A 25,201-nucleotide genomic window follows, 5' to 3' on the forward strand; every position below is an offset into this window, starting at 1 on the left:
ACACCAGTCTCAACGTCAAAAAGTGAAGCGTACACAGCGTTTTATGAGATCTTAAGTTTCTTGGCAATTTCTCGCATGGAATAGCATTCATTTCTCAGAACAAGAATAGACTGACGAGTTTCTGAAGAAAGTTCTTTGTTCTGGCAATTTTATGTCAGCTGTGCTAACATAATTGCAAAAGGGGTTTCTAATGATCAATAAGCCTTTTAAAATGATAAACTTGGTTGGATTCGCTAACACAACGTGCCAATGGAACACAGGAGTGATGGTTGCTGTTAATGGGCCTCTGTACGCCTATGTAGATATTCCTTTAAAATTTCCAGCTACAATAGTCATTTTCAACATTAATTAACAATGTCTACACTGTATTTCTGATCAATTTGTTATTTTAATGGACAAAAAAGTGATTTTCTTTCAAAAACAAGGACATTTCAAAGTGACCCTAAACTTTTGAACAGTAGTGTATTGCTCACCTGAGGTAGTGCAGTCTACAGCTTATTATGAGGTATTCTATCTACAAAGAGAGCTCATCTATATTATTCATAGCCGTCTATTTACCACCACAAACTGATGCTGGCACTAAGACCGCACTCAACAAGCTGTATAAGGCCATAAGTGAACAACAAAACAGGTTAATCCACACACAGAGGCAAAGCTCTCCCTCGCCCTCCATTTGGCAAATCTGACCATAATTATATCCTCCTGATTCCTGCTTTCAAGCTAAAACTAAAGCAGGAAATACGAGTGATTCATTACGGAAGTGATCAGATGCTACGCTACAGGACTATTTTGCTAGCGAAGAAGTATATAGTATATCATCTCAGTCACTGTCTTCTTCAATAAGTACATAGACAACGTCGTCCCCACAGTTACCGCACGTACATATCCCAATCAGAAACCATGAATTACAGGCAACATCCACCCCGAGCTAAAAGCTAGAGCTACCACTTTCAAAGAGCAGAATACTAATCTGGAAGCTTAGAAGAAATCCCGCTATGCCCTCAGATGAACAATCAAACAGGCAATGCGTCAATACAGGACTGCAATTGAATCCTACTGCTCTGACGCTCGTCTGATGTGGCAGGCCTTAAAAACTATTATGGATTACAAAGGGAAACCCAGCTGCTAGCTGCCCAGTGAAGCAAGACTACCAGATGAGCTTGCCTTTTATGCTCGCGTCGAGGCAAGCAATACTGAAGAATACATGAGAGCACCAGCTGTTCCGAGCAACTCTGTGATCACGCTCTCCATAGCCATTGTGAGCACGACTTTTAAACAGGTCAACATTCACAAAGCCGTGAGGCCAGACAGATTACCAGGATGTGTACTCAAGGTATGCGCAGACCAACTGGCAAGTGTCTTCACTGACATTTTCAACCTCTGAGTCTGTAATACCTACATGTTTCAAACAGACCACGATAGTCCATGTGCCCAGGAAAGCCAAGGTAACCTGCCTAAATGATTACCACCCCGTAGCACTTTAGTCGGTATCCATGAAGTTCTTTGAAAGGCTGGTCATGGCTCACATCAACACCATCATGCCGGAAACCCTAGATCCACTCCAATTCGCATATCGCCCCAACAGATCCACAGATGACGCAAGCTCAATTACCATCCTGAGGTGGTAAGGCTCGGTAACAACACATCTGCCACGCTGATACTCAAAAATGGGGCCCCTCAGAGGTGCGTGCTTAGTCCCCTCCTGTACTCCCTGTTCACCCACGACTGCGTGGCCAAGCATGACTCCAACACCCTCATTAAGTTTGCTGACGACATAACAGTGGCCTGATCACCGACAATGATGAGCCAGCCTATAGGGAGGTGGTCAGAGACCTGGCAGTGTGGTGCCAGGACAACATCTCCTTCAATGTGTGAAAGACAAAGGAGCTATGGGAAAAGGAGAGCCAAACAGGCCCCAATTAACATCAACAGGGCTGAAGTGGAGCAGGTCGAGAGTTTCAAGTTCCTTGGTGTTCACATCACCAACAAACTATCATAGTCCAAACACACCAAGACAGTTGTGAAGAGGGCACGACAACACCTTTTCCCCCTCAAGAGAATGAAAAGATTAGGCATGGGTTCCCAAATCCTCAAAAAGTTCTACAGTTGCACCATCGAGAGTATCTTGATCGGTTGCATCACCGCCTGGTATAGCAACTGCTCGGCATCTGACCATTAGGCGTTACAGAGGGTAGTGCGTACAGCCCATTACATCACTGGGGCCAAGCTTTCTGACATTCAGAACCTATATCTTAGGCGGGGTCAGAGGAAGGGCCCAAAAATTGTCAAAGACTCCAGTCACCCAAGTCATAGACTTATCTATGCTACCGCACAGCAAGCGGTACCGAGCACCAAGTCTGCCACTGGATGTTTATTATCTATGCATAGTCACTTAGCATATTACCTCGACTATCCTGTATCCCCGCACATTGACTCTGTACTGGTACACCCTGTATATAGCCTCGTTATTGTTATGTACATTTTCTTGTTTTTATTTATTTATTTATTTTTTACTTTAGTTTATTTAGTAAATATTTTCTTAGCTCTATTTCTTGAACTGCATTGTTGGTTAAGGGCTTGTAAGTAAGAATTTCACTGTAAGGTGTTGTTTTTGGCGCATGTGACAAATAACATTTGATTTGATTTGATTTTGTTGCTGGTGATGGAAAACACTCCAGAATCTCCCATAAGTGTTCAATTGTGTTGTGATCTGATGATTGATAGACCCCCTATGCTACTTTGAGACCCCTCTTTCAAAGACACTGATCTATTCTGGCCGTAGTAGCCAAAATAATGGAGAACTGGCTTCTTTTTTTTTTACATACCCTAAGCATGATGGGATGGTAATTTTTTTATGAACTCGGTAACCACACCTGTGTGGAAGCATCGGCTTTTAATATACTTTGAATCCTTCATTTACTCAAGTGTTTATTTTCTTTTGTCAGTCATCTATCTACCTGTCAGACTGCTTTTTGGGTAGTTGATGCTAAAATGTTGTTCACTGCTTACAGAATTGGTCAAAACAGTCACTCAAGTTTGGGGAGTTTGTGCTGAGGGCAAATTCACCTTATGACAAGCATGGATTTGCCCCATTATGGTAATTTGCGCATGAAATGATTCAACAGAAAATGTGAAGGTGATATTTGATTCATGTATTACAAGAAATACATTATTACCTAAAATGAGGAAGATTTTTTTTTATTCCACTATGATGTAAGACAAAAAGATAACCTGCGTACCATGACATTGCCCTGATGAGATTTATCATTTTTCTGTTTTGTTGAAAGTCAAATGTTTGCCCACTGTGCCTTGCATTTTAATGTATTCGTTCAAGCAGAAGTCTCCCCCCCCCCACTTCCTTCATCATAGTGCCGTGGTGATTCATTGCTTGCATGCTAAATATGGCCTTGACTTTCCAGTTGTTACATTAAACCTCAGCACCAGTCTCACTGGCCTCTGTAAATCAACCAGTACTGCTAATGGAGGATTTACACCATTTGTAATTCCTTCTTAGCTGCTGCATAGTGGGACATTGTCTCTCCTCAGATGACAGCCATGAAAAAAAAACAGTTTGTCACTAAATCCGGCAGGAACTAGGAGGTGTTACAAGAAGCAGGTGAACCATAAGGTATCCAAGGTTTTTTTTTTAAAGCAGGGGAAAGATGGTGTGCAGGTCAGTGGAAGCTTGGGCGGGTTGCAGGAAGCCAGGTTCTGAGGCTGAGGCTGGAGCGAGGGGAGTAGGGGCTGGGTAAGTAGGTCCAGAGCGGAATCCAATGAAGCAGTGGAGTGGGTGTTGTGGGTAGGGTGGCAGGACTGACGAGACGTGGGGCTGGAGACAGGGACCAGAGTCAGAGCGGATGGAACTATAGGGGAGAGAAAACAGCGTCAGGCACAACATGAAAACAGGATCTATGCATGAGCCAATGGATAAACCGCAGACTGACTGAGCAGAGGCTACGATCTGGCGGTGTGGAAGTGGCATGGCTGAGTATTTGTAGAGGTCTTGATTATGGAACAGGTTGCAGCTGGTAAAGATCTGCTCTGACTCCAGCACACCTGTCTCTGCCCACACAATCACACACACACACACACACACACAGAGACCGAGAGACAGAGGAAGAGAGCACTGGGGGAGTAGCGGCAGGTCAAGAAGACGCAGGATGAGCAGTAGAGGGCATGGCAGGAGCAGATGTTTTTTCATGGTCCTCCTGTTACATCTAGCTGGAGCTCCTCTGAGCGGTTGGCTGGATATGCCGTCACCCGCTATATACCTAATGCTGATTGGTTTTGGTTCTGCCCACTATAGTGCTGTCTGATTAGAACATGATGTTGAGGCCCATAATTTATATACTTGTCTGTCACTACCACACACACGCAGACACAGCTGTTTCCAATAGAGAGTTCTTTATGTGGTCATAAAAAAAGACAGAACATTACATGATTAAGATCTATGTATAAGAGACTAAATAAATATACATGCAATTAAACAGGCAATGAATGTAATAATATAGCAGGCTAACCCAGGGATATTTACACACATTAGCATTATAAGCATATTGCCAGAGAAGGTGAGGCCTGGCTACATATCGTATCTGAGGCAATTAGTTACAGCGCAAGTGCAAGCGCACGATGGAGGCTATATATTGCAGAGGTAGCATGTGAACGATACAACATTTGCTAATACACATACTGTATACTTAGTAGTCTAGTTGCACTCAGACACACGTAGCAGTGAATAAAAATATGAAGTGGGTAGCATGCATGGGGTGTACATACTTAAACAAACAATTCTAGCATTAGCTGGGAGCTAGCAAATAACATTTCAAACTTATCTTACAACTATACCCAGCACCAGGCAGGTACAGTGCCTTGCGAAAGTATTCGGCACCCTTGAACTTTGCGACCTTTTGCCACATTTCAGGCTTCAAACATAAAGATATAAAACTGTATTTTTATGTGAAGAATCAACAACAAGTGGGACACAATCATGAAGTGGAACGACATTTATTGGATATTTCAAACTTTTTTAACAAATCAAAAACTGAAAAATTGGCCGTGCAAAATTATTCAGCCCCCTTAAGTTAATACTTTGTAGCGCCACCTTTTGCTGCGATTACAGCTGTAAGTTGCTTGGGGTATGTCTCTATCAGTTTTGCACATCGAGAGACATTTTTTCCCATTCCTCCTTGCAAAACAGCTCGAGCTCAGTGAGGTTGGATGGAGAGCATTTGTGAACAGCAGTTTTCAGTTCTTTCCACAGATTCTCGATTGGATTCAGGTCTGGACTTTGACTTGGCCATTCTAACACCTGGATATGTTTATTTTTGAACCATTCCATTGTAGATTTTGCTTAATGTTTTGGATCATTGTCTTGTTGGAAGACAAATCTCCGTCCCAGTCTCAGGTCTTTTGCAGACTCCATCAGGTTTTCTTCCAGAATGGTCCTGTATTTGGCTCCATCCATCTTCCCATCAATTTTAACCATCTTCCCTGTCCCTGCTGAAGAAAAGCAGGCCCAAACCATGATGCTGCCACCACCATGTTTGACAGTGGGGATGGTGTGTTCAGGGTGATTAGCTGTGTTGCTTTTACGCCAAACATAACGTTTTCCATTGTTGCCAAAAAGTTCAATTTTGGTTTCATCTGACCAGAGCACCTTCTTCCACATGTTTGGTGTGTCTCTCAGGTGGCTTGTGGCAAACTTTAAACAACACTTTTTATGGATATCTTTAAGAAATGGCTTTCTTCTTGCCACTCTTCCATAAAGGCCAGATTTGTGCAATATACGACTGATTGTTGTCCTATGGACAGAGTCTCCCACCTCAGCTGTAGATCTCTGCAGTTCATCCAGAGTGATCATGGGCCTCTTGGCTGCATCCCTGATCAGTCTTCTCCTTGTATGAGCTGAAAGTTTAGAGGGATGGCCAGGTCTTGGTAGATTTGCAGTGGTCTGATACTCCTTCCATTTCAATATTATCGCTTGCACAGTGCTCCTTGGGATGTTTAAAGCTTGGGAAATCTTTTTGTATCCAAATCCGGCTTTAAACTTCTTCACAACAGTATCTCGGACCTGCCTGGTGTGTTCCTTGTTCTTCATTAAGCTCTCTGCGCTTTTAACGGACCTCTGAGACTATCACAGTGCAGGTGCATTTATACGGAGACGTGATTACACACAGGTGGATTGTATTTATCATCATTAGTCATTTAGGTAGACATTGGATCATTCAGAGATCCTCACTGATTTTCTGGAGAGAGTTTGCTGCACTGAAAGTAAAGGGGCTGAATAATTTTGCACGCCCAATTTTTCAGGTTTTGATTTGTTAAAAAAGTTTGAAATATCCAATAAATGTCGTTCCACTTCATGATTGTGTCCCACTTGGTGTTGATTCTTCACAAAAAAATACAGTTTTATATCTTTATGTTTGAAGCCTGAAATGTGGCAAAAGGTCGCAAAGTTCAAGGGGGCCGAATACTTTCGCAAGGCACTGTATACAATTTCTTCAGAAAGTATTCACTCCCCTAAACATTTTCCACAATTTGTTGTGTTACAACCTGATTAAAAAATTCTTAAATTATATATTATATATATATATATAAATTATATATATAATATTTCCAAATTAATAAAATATGAAAAGCAGAAATGTCTTGAGTCAATAACTATCCAACCCCTTTATTATGGCAAGTCTAAATAAGTCCGGGAGTAAATATTTGCTTAAAAAGTCACAATAAGTTGCATGTACTCTGTATGCAATAATAGTGTTTAACATGAGTTTTAAATGACCTCATCTGTATTCCACACACAGATTTAACCACAACGACCAGGTAGCATTTCCAATGCCTCACAAAGGGCACCTATTGGTAGATGGGTAAAAACATAAAAAAGCAGACATGGAATATCCTTTTGAGCATGGTGAAGTTATTAATTACACGTTGGATGGTGTATCAATACACGGCGTTACAGTGCCTTCAAAAAAGTATTCATGCCCCTTGGCGGTTTTCCTATTTTGTTGCATAGCTCAAATTGGTGAAGTGAAATTACTAGTTTAAAAATACTATATAAAAAAACAACGGAAAACTGGTGTGTGCATATGTATTCACCCCCTTTGCTATGAAGCCCCTAAAAAAGATCTGGTGCAACCAATTACCTTCGGAAGTCATATAATTAGTTAAATAAAGTCCACCTGTGTGCAATCTAAGTGTCACATGATCTGTCACATGATCTCACCTGAACACCTGTTCTGAAAGGCCCCAGAGTCTGCAACACCACTAAGCAAGACACCACCAAGCAAGCGGCACCATGAAGACCAAAGAGCTCTCCAAACAGGTCAGGGACAAAGTTGTGGAGAAGTACAGATCAGGGTTGGGTTATAAAAATATATTTGAAACTTTGAACATCCCACGGAGCACCATTTAATCCCTTATTAAAAAATGGAAAGAAAATTGCACCACAACAAACCTGCCAAGAGAGGGCCACCCACCAACATTCATGGACCAGGCAAGGAGGGCATTAATCAGAGAGGCAACAAAGAGACCAAAGATAACCCTGAAGGAGCTGCACAGCTCCACAGCGGAGATTGGAGTATCTGTCCATAGGACCACTTTAAGCCGTACACTCCACAGAGCTGGGCTTTACTGAAGAGTGGGCAGAAAAAAGAAAAACATAAGCAAACATGTTTGGTGTTCGCCAAATGACATGTGGGAGACTCCCCAAACATGTGGAATGTACTCTGGTCAGATGAGACTGAAATTGAGCTTTTTAGCCATCAAGGAAAATGCTATGTCTGGTGCAAACCCAACACCTCTCATCACCCCGAGAACAGTGAAGCGTGGTGGTGGCAGCATCATGCTGTGGGGATGTTTTTCATCGGCAGGGACTGAGAAACTGGTCAGAATTGAAGGAATGATGGATGGTGCTAAATTCAGAGATATTCTTGAGGGAAACCTGTTTCAGTCTTCCAGAGATTTGAGACTGGTACAGAGGTTCACCAGCCAGCAGGACAATGACCCTAGGCATACTGCTAAAGCAACACTCGAGTGGTTTAAGGGGAAACATTTAAATGTCTTAGAGTCACCTAGTCAAAGCCCAGAACTCAATCAAATTGAGAATCTGTGGTATGACTTAAAGATTGATGTACGCCAGCGGATCCCATCCAACTTAAAGGAGCTGCAGCAGTTTTGTCTTGAAGAATGGGCAAAAATCCCTGTCAATTGATGTGCCAAGCTTGTAGAGACATACCCCAATAGACTTTCAGCTGTAATTGCTGCAAAAGGTGCCTCTGGTGGGTGGGTGGGTGGGGAGGGGGGTGAAAGTTATGCTTGCTCAAGTTTTCAGTTTTTTTAATCTTATTTCTTGTTTGTTTCACAATAACAAATATTTTGCATGTTGTAAGTTGTGTAAATCAATTTTAATTCCAGGTTGTAAGGCAACAAAATAGGAAAAATGCCAAGGGGGGTGAATACTTTCGCAAGCCACTGTACTACAAAGGTACATGCGTCATTTTTAACTCGGTTGCCGGAGAGTTAAGAAACCACTCAGGGATTTCACCATGAGGCCAATGGTGACCTTAAAACAGTTAGAGTTTAATGGCTGTGGCTATAATAACCTAAATGACCTAGTGAAAAGAAGGAAGCATGTACAAAATACAACTATTCTAAAACATGCATCCTGTTTGCAATAAGGCGCTAAAGTAAAATTGCAAATAATGTTTCAAAGAATTTAACTTTTTGTCCTGAATACAAAGGGTTATGTTTGGGGCAAATCCAACAGTAACATTCTTCATATTTTGAAGCATGGTGGTGGCTGCATCAGTTTTTGTTGTTGATAAAAATAAATGGAATAGAGCTACACACAGGAAAAATCCTAGAGGACAACCTTGTTCAATGTGCTTTCCAACAGACACTGGGAGACAAATTCACCTTTCAGCAGGACAATAACCTAAAACACGGACAAAAGACAAATATACACTGGAGTTGCATTCAAGATGACATTGAATGTTCCTGAGTGGCCTAGTTAGTTTAGACTTAAATCGTCTTGAAAATCAATGACAAAATGTGACAACTGTTGTCTAGCAATGATCAACCACCAACTTGTCAGACCTTGAGGAATTTAAAGAATAATGTGCAAATATTGTACAATCCAGTTGAGCAAAGCTCTTAGAGACTTACCCAGAAAGACTCACAGCTGTATTCACTTCCGAATGTGATTCTTACATGTTTTGACTCAGGCGAGTGAATACTTATGTAAATTAGATATTCAACTCCATTTAATTTTTAAAATCTCATTGAGTGTAAATGGGTGAGAGGAAAAACATATATTTAATCAATTTTAAATTCCAGCTTTAACACAACAGAATGTGGATTAAATCAAATTGTATGAATACTTTCTGAAGGCATTGTAAACATCATCAATCATCACACCAAATATGCCCCAGAGAATATCCCCAAACTTACATTCCAATGGGCGCACAACACTTTGGTTAGGTAACAGCATGTGAATGTCCGTCAGCATCAAAACACTATTCTCCACAGACGGCAAAGCACGCTCTAAGTTGAGGGACATGAGGGGCAGAGCCCTGGAATGAGCCTGAGCACCTTGATTGATTAGAATGAGTAGAGGCTTGAAGGGTGATTGACAGGGCTGCAAGCCAATCACGTTGAAAAGGGACAGCCTTTTTTTACATGCCATCTGCACTGACCTGTCTGATAACTCGCAAACATTTTTGGGATAGCTGAAAATACGTTTAGCTACAATATGCTTTCCTAACATTCTAAAATGTTACCGAGGTGACATCATCCTTTCATCCTCAAAAGAGTGAGTTAATCTTACCAAAAACTATAAAGCTGTAGCCAATAATAAAATACTACCTACAGTAATTATACATCTAGCTAAGGTGTTTTGAAGTTGTAGAATCAGTTTTATCAAATTTGAAATAGGCATGTCTACTTGCTGGCTGAACCAGTATCTAATCAATCCATAGAGGCAGGGGTGATAACAATAGCAGTCCACACAATTGATGCTGAATAATCCCTTTAACTAGCTAGCTAGAGTAGCAAAGTTCTAGCTAATGCATACATTCATTTTTATTATCTGTTTAGGCTGAGATTATAGTGCCTAGTTCTACAGCATAGCTTGCTGCTTTGTTACAAAGTAGTGAGGCACAGTGCAAGCTGTCTGAGTCAGATACATGCTGATTTCTGAGAACAGTCCCATAACTTTGGTGCTGTACAACTTCATCAACAAGTCTGCAAACTAGCAACTGTATGGCCATACAAACAAGCACCAGTAGACCAGAGGACGATGGCACCAGTAGACCAGAGGACGAAGGATGTATCAACCTGGAGCTAGGGAGTCCCCAATGTAGGTGTCCATAGATTTGGTCTCTGGTCCTGACAGTGAGTACAGTCGTCCCTGGGGCAGAGTGGTGCTAGGGAGAAGGTCAATTCCGCAGTCAAATGGTTGGTGCGGCAGATGTGAAGTGGCCCAGGGCTTGTTGAACACCTACTGAAGGTCCTGGTACTCCGTGGGAGAGGTCTGGGGTACCTTCCAAGCCCTCAGGAAGACATATCGGGGAAGGTTGCGCTGACTTCAGTCACTGGGCGTGGCAGAATGGACTCCAGCCCATGATGGCACCAGTAGACCAGTTGATGAAGGGTTTGTGTCGCTGGAGCCAGGAGAATCCGAAAACCACGTGAATCTGAGGAGACTTGATGAGCAGGATTTGAATAGTCTCGCTGGAATTCCCTGACACCTGTATGGTTGATGGGAGTGGCAATATGTTTGACCGGCCTATAGAGCGCCAGTGTAGTGTTCTAACATCCATGGGAGTGGAAAGGGGCTGAGTGGGGATGATCAGCTCGGAAGCCAGGGTAGCGTCCAAAAAGCTCTCATCGAGCCCCAGAGTCAATGAGGACACGGAGAGATTTAGACTGGTTTCCCCACAGCAGAATGGCATGAAAAGGGGTGCGAGCAAGGGAAGCAGGAATGTTCTCTATATGTCCCACCAGAGTACTCGCTCCTACCAGTGGGCCTGGATTTTTTTAAAGGGCAAGAGGACACAAAATGACCAAGAGTCCCGCAACACAGACAACTCTTCGTGTTGATCCTGTATTGCTGTTCCGCTGGCGACAGCCCAGCTCTACCTAGTTGCATAGGCTTGGGAAATGGTGACTCAGCCGTCTTTGTCGACTCTCGGAAGGCCGGGCAGCCTCGGGTTCTCTTGGCAACGGGTTCATCGGGGACTTCCGGGATGACTCGGAGGCAAGGTGGAATCCCTGGACGTGCTATCAAAGTGGTATTTCCTCTCCCTCTGTCGTTCCCGTAGTCGCCCATCGGTTCGGATGGTCAAAGCGATGAGGGAACCGAGGTCCATAGGTAACTCCTGAGCTGCAAGCTCGTCCTTGACCTCCTTCAGGAACATATTGAACAGTGCTTCCTGGTTCCAAACACTCTCCCCTGCCCAACGTGCGGATATCCACCACATAGTCTGCCACACTGCGGCAGTCCTGCTGAAGCTGGATTAGCTTCCGGGCAGCTTCTCTCCCAGACAACCGGGCAGAAAAAAAACCTTCTTCACCTGTCCCACGAACCACTCCAGACGAACGCATATTGCCGGCTGTTGTTCCCATACATCAGTAGCCCAGGTGAGAGCCCTCCCAGACATCAGCGTATTGAGATAGGCTATCTTGGAGCGATCCGAGGGGAAGAACGAGGGCTGAAGCTCGAAAATAAGGGTACAGTGAGCTAGAAACGCCCGACAGGTACTCGGCTCTCCATTGAAGCGTTCCAGGGTGGGTAAGTGGGGCTCCTGAAACGGTGGAGTGACCTATGAGACGGCGCTGCTAGCAGCTGGGTTACCGAGGGGCTGTGGGGTTACCACTGTGGTAGGCTGCCTCCCAGACAACCCACGGAATTGCTCTAGCCAAATATCCAATGCCCGGTTATGGTGTGCAGCCAACGTTTGGACCCCTTCCATAACGTCACGAAGCAGTTCCTCGTGCCTCCCAATGGTGGTTCCTTGGGAGGAGATAGTGTCGCGCAGCTGGCCCGGGTCTGCTGGGTCAGTCATGGCCAGTTCGTACATTCAGGATAGAAGGTAAGACCCAGATGCAGACTCTGTCGAAGTAACAATGTTTATTACAATAACGGGGAGGGCAAACGACAGGTCAAGGCAGGGAGGGGTCGATAATCCAGAGTAGTGGGGCAAAGGTACAGAACGGCAGGCAGGGTCAGGGGCAGGCAGAGGGGTCAGGCAGGTGAGCTCAGAGACAGGACAGGTAAGAGTCAAAACCAGGAAGGTGAGAAAAAGAGAGACTGGGTAAAAGCAGGAGCTGAAACAATCACAAAGACAGGTGAAACAGATCAGGGTGTGACATTGTAGTTCTGTTCAGGACTACACAATAAGGTCTACTGCAGAGGAAACAAAAGTAGAAGACTTGTTGGAACCCCTTTAAGACAATCAGACAAATTTGCCGCAAAAAAGGCCCAACCCCCTTTCCAAGATGGCCAGGTTCCGAGAGAGACACAGCAAACCAAGGCATTTCACGTAAATACATTCATGATTTCTTACTCCAAGCGGGCGGTGGTTTGTGTGCAAGTTGTAGGAGTACTATGTGAGAGTAGTTTCTAAACATACCAACATTAAGTGTCCCTCTCGCCCTCTCCATGTCTTTTGCAACAAGCATATTGTCAGTCCTCTAGGGACATGTTTTTAATGTATTAAGGGCGTATGTTCATCCTGTGTTACCATTTAATGTAGGCCTAGTGTGTAGGGTATTGTAGTAGCAAGCTGTAGTGCTGCACAAAACACAACCACCTTGTCTTGTAAGTACTAGTAACAACGCCATTGCCCTTAAGTGCTTTTTCACCAGTCCTTTGGCAGTAGAATCGCTCATTCTTTATAACTTCACATTTGGTGTTAGTAACCCAACACTCCCAGAGCAAAGCCTAATTGATCAATCTGAATCTCAATTAAGTTACAGTATAATTGTTTTTTTAGATCTACAAACATATCTTTGCTCATCCGAACAGCCAGGCAGCATCTGTTTATCGTCCTACCACACTATGCATTGTGTCGTTACTTGACTTTAACAATCTGAAGACTGTTATTCATCTAATTACCTAAAGATGTTTAATTGTTACCCAATTAAATGAATCATGTAACAATGAACTTATTAGGATCTGGGGCACCACGAGAGCGGTTCTTTAAAGAATTAACATCTCCCAAATTAAACTCTAAAAGTCTTTACCTATCACATCTATAAACAGTCATCTTGATAATCATAACCTCGTAGCATATCAACATTCTGAACTGTCGTAACCTTGCATCTGCAAAAACCTGAGCCTTACTTATGATTCAGTACTACACAAATTGGTTTAATTATTTATTTATTTACTAGCTAATTAATTGCTGAACCCATGCCGACCCAAGTTTCCCAGTTCAAGTTTCAGTATTGTGTGATACAGCATTTGTTATGTGAGTATACCACCTTGCTTTTATTTTATGTCAGATTTCTCACAGTGAAATTTATTGGAATCGTAATAGGAAAGGGACCCAGCAGGCTTCCACCAACTGACTGTTGATGGGATCAATACTTTTGATGTGTGTAAGTCTGAAGTGAAACTAGCATTAGCTGTCTCCCAAATGGCATCCTGTTCCTTATATTGCTCTAGGGACCTGGTCAAAAGTTGTGCACTATATAGGGAGCCATTTCAGACGCAACTAACAGACTTACAGGCATGTGTCGGTATGCGTGGGTGTGATATGTGTGTGTGTGATTGCGTGTGTACATAGCATATACAGTGTATTCGGAAACTATTCAGACCATTGACTTTGTCCACATTTTGTTACGTTACAGCCTTGTTCTAAAATGGATGAAAATGTTTGTTTTTTCACAATACCCCATAATGACGAAGCAAAAATAGGTTTTTGTACATTTCAGCACATTTATTAAACATAAAAAACAGAAATACCGTACTCAGACCCTTTGCTATGAGACACAAAATTGAGCCTCCTGTTTCTATTGATCATCCTTGAGATCTTTTTACAACTTGTTTGGAGTCCACCTGTGGTAAAGGTACACAGCTGTCTATATAAGGTCCCACAGCTGACAGTGCATGTCAAAGCAAAAACCAAGCCATGAGGTCGAAGGATTTGTCTGTAGAGCTCAGAGACAGGATTGTGTAGAGGCACAGATCTGGGGAAGGGTACCAAAAAATATCTGCAGCTTTGGAGGTACCCAAGAACACAGTGTCCTCCATCATTTTTAAATGGAAGAAGTTTGGGACCACCAAGACTCTGCCTAGAGCTGGCTGCTCTACCAAACTGAGCAATCGGGGGAGAAGGGCCTTGGTCAGGGAGGAGACCAAGAATCCGATGCTCACACTGACAGAGCTCCAGAGTTCCTCTGTGGAGATGGGAGAACCTTCCGGAAGGACAACCATCTCTGCAGCACTCCACCAATCAGGCCTTTATGGTAGAGTGGCCAGATGGAAGCCACTCCTCACCAAAAGGCACCTAAAGGACTCTCAGTCTATGAGAAACAAGATTATCTGGTCGGATTAAATCAAGATTGAACTCTTTGACAATGCCAAATATCATGTTTTTTTTATTTTTTTATTTCACCTTTATTTAACCAGGTAGGCTAGTTGAGAACAAGTTCTCATTTGCAACTGCGACCTGGCCAAGATAAAGCATAGCAGTGTGAACAGACAACACAGAGTTACACATGGAGTAAACAATTAACAAGTCAATAACACAGTAGAAAAAAAAGGTGAGTCTATATACATTGTGTGCAAAATGCATGAGGAGGTAGGCGAATAATTACAATTTTGCAGATTAACACTGGAGTGATAAATGATCAGATGGACATGTACAGGTAGAGATATTGGTGTGCAAAAGAGCAGAAAAGTAAATAAATAAAAACAGTATGGGGATGAGGTAGGTGAAAATGGGTGGGCTATTTACCAATAGACTATGTACAGCTGCAGCGATCGGTTAGCTGCTCAGAGGAAACCTGGCACCATCCCTATGGTGAAGCATGGTGCTGGCAGCATCATGCTGTTGGGATGGGATGTTTTTCAGCAGCAAGGACTGGGAGACTAGTCAGGATTGAAGGAAAGATGAACGCAGCAAAGTACAAAGAGATCCTTGATTAAAAAAAACAGCTCCAGAGTGCTCAGGACCTCTGATTGGGGCGAAGGTTCACCTTCCAACAGGATAACAACCTTAGGCACACAGCCAAGACAATATAGGAGTGGCTTTGGGACAAGTATCTGAATGTCCATCAGTGGCTTAGAGAGAGCCCGGACTTGAACCCGATCGAACATCTCGGGAGAGACCTGAAAATAGCAGTGCAGCGACGCTCAGCATCCAACATGACAGAGCTTGTGAGGATCTAAGAGCTTTTAGCTTCATACCCAAGAAGACTCATGGCTGTAACCGCTGCCATAAGCACTTTAACAAAGTACCAAGTGAAGGGTCTGAATAATTATGTAAATGTGATATTTAAGTTGTTTATTTAAAAAGATTGCTAAAATTTCAAAAACAGTTTTTCTTTGTCATTGTGGGGTATTGTGTGTAGATTGATGAGGGGAAAAAAACGATTTAATACATTTTAGAAGATGACTAATGTAAAATAAAATGTGAAAAAAGTCAAAGGGTCTGAATATGCACTGGATAGTGTCATTGTAAGATCAATGCAGATAGTTCAGGTAACCTTTGAAATAACAATTTTGAAGTTTTATGGCTTGGGGGTAGACTGTCTGGGGGCCTGTTACCATTTGCCGGACAGTAAGAGTGTGAACAGTCTATGGCGTGGGAGTCTGGTGTCTTTGGCAATTTTAGGTCCTTCCTCTGCCTGAGAAGTTCTGGATGAAAGTTAGCTCGGCCCAAGTGATGTACTGGGCTTTCCGCACCACACTCTGTAGTGCTTTGCGGTCGAGGGCGGAGCATTTGCCATACCAAGCGGTGATGCAGCAAGTCAAGATTCTCTCGATGGTGTAGTTGTATAACTTTTTGAGGATTTTGCCCATGCAAAATCTTTTCAGCTTCCTGAGGGGGAAGTGGCTCTCGTGCCCTCTTCACGACTGTGCAGGTGTGTGTGGACCAGGTTAAGTTCTTAGGGATCTGGACACCAAGGAATTTGAAGCTCTCAACCCGCTTTACTGCAGCCCTGTCGATGCGAATGTGGGCATTCTCTCTTGTCTTTCCGCTGTCGTCCACAATCAGCTCTTACTGAACTTGAGGGAGAGGCTGTTGTCCTGATCAGACCTACCACAGTCGTGTCATCAGCAGCAAACTTGATGTTGTTGGAGTTGTGCGTGGCCACACAGTTGTGGTTGAACAGGGAGTACAGGAGGGGACTAAGCACACACCCCCGAGGAGCCCCCGTCTTGAGATTCAGTGTGGGGGAGGATTTGTTGCCTACCCTGACCACCTCGGGCCGTCCCGTCAGGAAGTCCAGGATCCAGTAGCAGAGGGAGGTGTTCAGTCCCAGGGTTCCGAGCTTGGTGATGAGTTTGGAGGGAACTATGGTGTTGAAAGCTGAGCTGTAGTCCATGAAGAGCATTCTCACATAGTTATAGAGGGAAGTGTGAAGTACAATTGAGATTGCGTCATTTGTGGATCTGTTGGGACGGAATGTGAGTTGGGTGTCTGGGATGATGGTGTTATCATCAGCCTTTCAAAACACTTCATAATTACAGATTAGCTTGGAGTTCTTTGGAACTGGGACAATGTTGGTCATCAAGGATATCAGTAAGGCTTTCCACTGATTTTGGGCGATTAGTCCTGGCTCGCAGTCAGCGTCCCACTTCATCCAAAAGGTGTTCGATGGGGTTGAGGTCAGGGCTCTTTATACCCTGCCCCATTTACACTACATGACTACATGAAGTATGTGGACACCTGCACGTCAAACATTTCATTACAAAATCATGGGCATTAATATGGAGTTGGTCCCCCCCTTTGTTGCTATAACAGCCTCCACTCTTCAGGGAAGACTTTCAACTAGATGTTTGGACATTGCTGCGGGGAATTACTTCTATTCAGTCACAAGAGCATTAGTAAGGCTTTCCACTGATTTTGGGCGATTAGTCCTGGCTCGCAGTCAGCGTCCCACTTCATCCAAAAGGTGTTCGATGGCGTTGAGGTGAGGGCTCTGTGCAGGCCAGTCAAGTTTTTCCACACTGATCTCCACAAACCATTTCTGTACGGTTGCTTTGTGCACGGGGGGCATTGTCATGCTGAAACAGGAAAGGGCCTTCCCCAAACTGTTGCCACAAAGTTGGAAGCACAGAATAGTCTAGAATGTCATTGTATGCAGTAGCATTGATATTTCCCTTCACTGGAACTAAGCCCCAGACCATTATTCCTCATCCACCAAACCTTACAGTTGGTACTATGCATTTGGGCAGGTAGAGTTCTCCTGGCATCCGCCAAACACAGATTTGTCCATCAGACTGTCAGATGGTGAAGCGTGATTCGTCACTCCAGAGAACAAGTTTCGACTGCTTTACACCACTCCGGCAGACGCTTGGCATTGCGCATGGTGATCTTAGGCTTGTGTGCGGCTGCTCAACCCATTTCATGAAGCTCCCGATGAACAGTTGTGCTGACGTTGCTTCCAGTGGCAGTTTGGATTTTACTCGCAAAGCGCTTCAGCACTCGGCAGTCATGTTCTGTGAGCTTGTGTGAACAATCACTTCGCGGCTGAGCCGTAGTTTCTCCTAGACGTTTCCACTTCACAATAACAGCTCTTACAGTTGACCATGGCAGCTCTAGCAGAGCAGAAAAGTTACAAATTGACTTGGTGGAAAAGTGGCATCCTATGACGTTGAAACGTTGAAAGTCACTGAGTTCTTCAGTAAGGCCATTCTACTGCCAATGTTTGTCTATAGAGATTGCATGACTTTGTGCTCGATTTTATACACCTGTCAGCAACGGGTGTGGCTGAAATAGCCGAATCCACTCATTTGTAGACGTGTCCACATACCTTTGTAAACACTACATGTCAAGCGTCTTAGAACACCTAAAAGGTTAGAGGGTTTTCCTTTATTTTTCCTCTTTTCTACATTGTAGAATAATAGTGAAGACATCAAAACTATTAAACAATACATATGGAATCATGTAGTAACCAAACAATTGTTAAACAAATCAAAATATATTTTATATTTGAGATTCTTTCAATAGCCACCCTTTGCCATTATGACAGCTTTGCACACTCTTGGCATTGTCTCAACCAGCTTCCTCCAGTCTTGAAGGAGTTCTCACATATGCTGAGCACTTGGATGCTTTTCCTTCACTCTGTGGTCCGACCCATCCCATACCATCTCATTTAGGTTGAGGTCGGGGGATGTTGGAAGCCAGGTCATCTGATGCAGCACTCCATCACTCTCCTTCTTGGTAGAAAAGCCCTTACACAGCCTGGAGGTGTGTTGCGTCATTGTCCTATTGAAAAACAAATGATAGTCCCACTAAGCCCAAACTAGACGGGATGGTGTTTTGCTGCAGAATGTTGTGATAATTATGCTGGTTAAGTGTGCCTTGAACTCTAAATAAATCAGACATTGTCACCAGCAAAGCACCCACACACCATAACACCTCCTCCTCCATGCTTTATGATACGAAATACACATGCGGAGATCCTACACCTACTCTGCGTCTCACAAAGACACGGTGGTTGGAGCCAAAAATCTCCAATTTGGACTCCAGACCAAATGCTGTTGAGATGTGTCTGTTACTTGAACTCTGTGAAGCATTTATTTGGGCTGCAATTTCTGAGGCTGGTAACTCGAATTAACTTATCCTTTGCAGTAGGGGTAAGTCTGGGTCTTCCATTCCTGTGGCGGTCCTCATTAGAGCCAGTTTCATCATAGTGCTTGATGGTTCTTGCGACTGCACTTGACATTTTCCGGATTGACTGACCTTCATGTCTTAAAGTATTGATGGTCTGTCATTTCTCTTTGCTTATTTGAGCTGTTCTTGCCATAATATGGACTTAGACCTATTTGGTAATAGACCATCTTCTGTATACCACCCCTACCTTGTCACAACACAACTGATTGGCTCAAACACATTAAAAAGGAAAGAAATTCCAGAAATTAACTTTTAACAAGCCACACCTGTTAATTTGAAATGCATTCCAGGTGACTACCTCCTGAAGCTGGTTGAGAGAATGCCAAGAGTTTGCAAAGCTGTCATCATTGCAAAGTGTGGCTACTTGAAGAATCTCAAATATAAAATATAATTTGATTTATTTAACACTTTTCTGGTTACTACATGATTCCATATGTGTTATTTCACAGTTTTGATGTCTTCAGTATTACTCCACAATGTAGAAAAAAGTAAAAAAAATAATGAAAAACCCTTGAATGAGTAGATGTTCTAAAGCTTTTGACTGATTTATATCTCTGAGATCTACGGACTTCATGGTATAGTTTCTGCTCTGACATGCACTGTAAACTGTGGGACCTTATATAGTGTGTTTGTACATACAGTGGGGCAAAAAAAGTATTTAGTCAGCCACCAATTGTGCAAGTTCTCCCACTTAAAAAGATGAGAGAGGCCTGTAATTTTCAGCATAGGTACACTTCAACTATGACAGACAAAATGAGAAAACAAATTCAGAAAATCACATTGTAGGATTTTTTATGAATTTATTTGCAAATTATGGTGGAAAATAAGTATTTGGTCACCTACAAACAAGCAAGAGTTCTGGCTCTCACAGATCTGTAACTTCTTCTTTAAGAGGCTCCTCTGTCCTCCACTGGTTACCAGTATTAATGGGACCTGTTTGAACTTGTAATCAGTATAAAAGACACCTGTCCACAACCTCAAACAGTCACACTCCAAACTCCACTATGGCCAAGACCAAAGAGCTGTCAAAGGACACCAGAAACAAAATTGTAGAGCTGCACCAGGCTGGGAAGACTGAATCTGCAATAGGTAAGCAGCTTGGTTTGAAGAAATCAACTGTGGGAGCAATTATAAGGGAATGGAAGACATACAAGACCACTGATAATCTCCCTCGATCTGGGGCTCCACGCAAGATCTCACCCCGTGGGGTCAAAATGATCACAAGAACGGTGAGCAAAAATCCCAGAACCACACGGGGGGACCTAGTGAATGACCTGCAGAGAGCTGGGACCAAAGTAACAAAGCCTACCATCAGTAACACCCTACGCTGCCAGGGACTCAAATCCTGCAGTGCCAGACGTGTCCCCCTGCTTAAGCCAGTACATGTCCAGGCCCGTCTGAAGTTTGCTAGAGAGCATTTGGATGATCCAGAAGAAGATTGGGAGAATGTCATATGATCAGATGAAACCAAAATATAACTTTTTGGTAAAAACTCAACTCGTCGTGCTTGGAGGACAAAGAATGCTGAGTTGCATCCAAAGAACACCATACCTACACGGGGTGTAAACATCATGCTTTGGGGCTGTTTTTCTGCAAAGGGACCAGGACAACTGATCCGTGTAAAGGAAAGAATGAATGGGGCCATGTATTGTGAGATTTTGAGTGAAAACCTCCTTCCATCAGCAAGGGCATTGAAGATGAAACATGGCTGGGTCTTTCAGCATGACAATGATCCCAAACACACCGCCCAAGCAACGAAGGAGTGGCTTTGTAAGAAGTATTTCAAGGTCCTGAAGTGGCCTAGCCAGTCTCCAGATCTCATCCCCATAGAAAATCTTTGGAGGGAGTTGAAAGTCCGTGTTGCCCAGCAACAGCCCCAAAACATCACTGCTCTAGAAGAGATCTACATGGAGGAATGGGCCAAAATACCAGCAACAGTGTGTGAAACCCTTGTGAAGACTTACAGAAATTGTTTGACCTCTGTCATTGCCAACAAAGGGTATATAACAAAGTATTGAGAAACTTTTGTTATTGACCAAATATTTATTTTCCACCAAATAAATTCATTAAAAATCCTACAATGTGATTTTCTGGATTTTTTTGTCTAATTTTGTCTATCATAGTGGAAGTGTACCTATGATGAAAATGGGAGAAAACAGTGGGAGAACTTGCACAATTGGTGGCTGACTAAATACTTTTTTGCCCCACTGTATATTTGAATTGCCCACAGGTGGACTCCAATAATGTTGCAGTTACATCTCAAGGATGATCAAAGGAAATTGGATGCACCTAAGCTCAATTTGATGTGTCATAGCAAAGCGGTGTGAATACTTATGTAGATGAGATATTTCGGTATTTCATTTTCAATTAATTTGCAAAAATGTCTAAAAACATGTTTTCACTTTGTCATTATGGGATATTGCTCGTAGATTGGGTGACAAAAATAATCAATATAATCTGTTTTGAATTCAGGCTGTAATACAACGGAATGTGTTATACGTCAATGGGTATCAATACTTTCTGAAGGCACTGTACTGAAGGCATGTGCCCTGCTCTAAGCCTTACACATTTACTGCTTTAACAGTTACTCATCGTGCTGACTTCATATGTGGTAACTGAATATTGCTGTAGTACAGTACGTAAGGGAGGCCAACATGCAGTACAGTATGTTGAGGTATTGTTCCTTGGTCACTGAGCATACATAATCAATACCAATAGGACCTGTGATGAGTTGTGCTACTTCGCTGGTTGTTATTGACTGTGTAATTGAAGTGGAATCCAAACTAAGATAACTATAAGTACTGCTCTTTACTCTGAGCACACTGACATCCTATAGTAAGTATGCTTTCAGTGTAGTATGCAAGGCTAGTGCAGTTGTTAAAATGATTCACTATGTCTTGTAAAGGCAGACATATGGGGTACCCTCGTCAACTCCCATGTGACTGCTACCCCTGACTTCATTACGGGGGAACTAAATTTTTTAAGGGCCTGCATGGTCTGTCTATTGGGGTGAAATTAGTAATCGCTCCACCATCCATCATACACTGACCTGCTATTGATCGCCACTGCACCCCTTCTCTTTTAAACAAAATTGAATTCCAGAAAAATAATACCAAATGTAGGGTGGCCCAGCCCCCGAAGTGACTCTTATCAACTGTATGCAAGGATTCCTTTGTGTTGTCTTAGGAATGCTGCATTATTACTCCAACACCTATTCTCCAACCCCCACACCTCTGAGAAGCAGAGGTTATGTTCTCTTTACATCCTGAAGGTTTGGTATCTGATTGGAAGTTAACTGAACAGTAATGCTATTGATCAACATCTCAGAGTTTGAATCCCAAACAACTCATATGCTTATAAAAGGGTCTTAGATTCATTGTCTCACCCTCTGTTCTTTGTATCTGACCTGCGCTGTTGAGATACACTCTCTAGTCCCTGGGGCTGAGAAACAAGGACATTCTGTCTCTCTCCCTCTCGCCTAGAGTAATGCCTTGTAATGCTTGTTAAACTAGGGTAGGAGGCACTATTTTCACCTCCGGATGAAAAGCGTGCCCAAAGTAAACTGCCTGCTACTCAGGCCCAGAAGCTAGGATATGCATATATATTGGTAGATTCGGATAGAAAACACTCTAAAGTTTCCAATACTGTCTGTGAGTATAACAGAACTGATTTGGCAGGCGAAAACCTGAGAAATATCCATCCTGGAAGAGGGATTTTTTTATGTTTGTAGTTTTCTATTGAGTGCCATTACAGTATCCATTGACTTAGGACTCAAATTGCACTTCATATAGCTTCCATTTGATGTCAACAGTCTTTAGAAATTGTTTCAGGCAGGTATTCTGAAAAATGAGGTAGTAAGACCAATGAATGAGTGGACCATTCAGTGTCTCAGAGCTTTTTTATGCGCACGACTGAGAGGTTATTGTCCGGTTGAAATATTATTGATTATTATGACTAAAAACAACCTTAGGATTGATTATAAACATCGTTTGACATGTTTCTACTAACTTTACGGATACTATTTGGATGTTTTGTCTGCCTGTTGTGATTACGTTTGAGCCTGTGGATGACTGAACAAAGCGTGCAAACAAAACAGAGGTTTTTGGATATAAACATGGACTTTATCGAACATTTATTGAGTAAATAGGAGTCTTGTGAGTGCAACCATATGAAGATCATCAAAGGTAAGTGATTCATTTTAGCACTATTTCTGACTTGTGTAACTCCTCTACTTGGCTGGTAACTGTTTGTAATGATTTGTCTGCTGGACGCTGTTCTCAGATAATCATAGTATGCTTTCGCTGTAAAGCCTTTTTGAAATCTGACACCGTGGTTGGATTAACAAGAAGTTCATCTTTAAACCGATGTATAACACTTGTATGTGTTATGAATTTTTATAATGAGTATTTCTGTTTTTGATTTGGCGCTCTGCAATTTCACTGGATGTTGGCCAGGTGTGGACGTACCCTAGTGAGGTTTTAATGCTTGTGACTTAAGTTTATGCCTTTATAATGTTATCATTCATTTTACAAGGTAATACAATACACTTGCATTTAGAATTCCATTCTCAGACCTTCGTTGACGTTCCAATTCCTGTAACTCAACTATAGTTTATTGCATATTGCTAAATCATCTTTATGGAATCAGATAACCATTTTAATAGGCTTTGTTAAAACCTATTTTTGCTGGGAGCGGAATTGAGTAGCTTGGATGAATAAGGTGCCCAGAGTAAACTGTCTGCTACTCAGTCCCAGTTGCTAATATATGCATATTAGTATATTTGGATAGAAAACACTCTGACGTTTCTAAAACTGATTGAATGATGTCTGTGAGCATAACAGAACTCATATGGCAGGCAAAAACCTGAGAAAAAATCCAACCAGGAAGTGGGAAATCTGAGGTTGGTCGTTTGTCAACTCATTCCCTATTGAAGATACAGTGGGATATTGGTCATGTTGCACTTCCCAAGGATTCCACTAGATGTCAACAATCTTTAGACACGTGTTTGATGATTCTACTGTAAAGGAGGGGCTCATAAGGGCTCTTTGAGTCAGTGGTCTGGCAGATTGCCACAAATTCGTGATGCTCGTTCACATGAGAGGTAGCTCGCATTCCATTGCTTTTCTACAGACAAAGGAATTTTCCGGTTGGAACATTATTGAAGATGTATGTTAAAAACATCCTAAAGATTGATTCTATACATCGTTTGACATGTTGCTACGGACTGTAACGGAACTTTTTGACATTTCGTCTGCTACTAGTGAACGCACTTCGTGAGGTTGGATTTGTTTACAAAAGTAGCTATTTGGACATAAATGATGGACAATTACGAACAAAACAAACATTTATTGTGGAACTGTGATTCCTGGGAGTGCATTCTGATGAAGATCATCAAAGGTAAGTGAATATTTATAATGTTATTTCTGACTTCTGTTGACTGCACAACATGGCGGATATTTCTTTGGCTGGTTTGGTCTCTGAGCGCCGTACTCAGATTATTGCATGGTTTGATTTTTCCATAAAGCTTTTTTAAAAATCTGACACAGCGGTTGCATTAAGGAGAAGTCTATCTAAAGTTCCATGCATAACACTTGTATTTTCATCAACATTTATTATGAGAATTTCTGTAAATTGATGTGGCTCTCTGCAAAATCACTGGATGTTTTTGGAACTACTGAACGTAACGTGCCAATGTATACTAAGATTTGTTTTATATAAATATTAACTTTATTGAAGAAAGCATACATGTATTGTGTAACATGAAGTCCTATGAGTGTCATCTGATTAATTCTATCTCTATTTCTGATTTTTGTGACTGTGTTGTGGCTGTGGCTGTGTTTTTCTGTGACTTGGCTCTGACCTAACATAATCGTTTGTGGGGATTTCGCCGTAAAGCCTATTTGAAATCGGACACTGTGGTGGAATTAACAAGAAGTGTATTTTTAAAATGATGTGAAATACTTCTATGTTTGAGGAATTTTAATTATGGGATTTATGTTGTTTTGATTTTGTCGCCCTGCACTTTCACTGGCTCATATCGATCCCGTTAGCGGGATCTCAGCCCTAAGAAGTTTTAACATACACAGACAGCATAGTCTTATCACAGGTTGCATGTGAGGTGTATATATAATAGATGCTTAGGCTACTGTATATGATAAATATTACACTATTGATAACTTTAGGTGTCCGGCGCAGGTGAGTAATGTAGAGGATTTACATATTTTTCAGTGTTCTATACCCGCTGGTCTGCACAATAATTTTATAGACAATCATCTCACAGACTACGAGAGTTGACTGAAGGCTTCATACTTACTCTCTCATATAATTTCAAAGTGCCAGGTTCCTTT

The sequence above is a fragment of the Oncorhynchus clarkii genome, chromosome 6, assembly GCF_045791955.1.
Source record: "Oncorhynchus clarkii lewisi isolate Uvic-CL-2024 chromosome 6, UVic_Ocla_1.0, whole genome shotgun sequence".
Classification (NCBI taxonomy): Eukaryota; Metazoa; Chordata; class Actinopteri; order Salmoniformes; family Salmonidae; genus Oncorhynchus; species Oncorhynchus clarkii.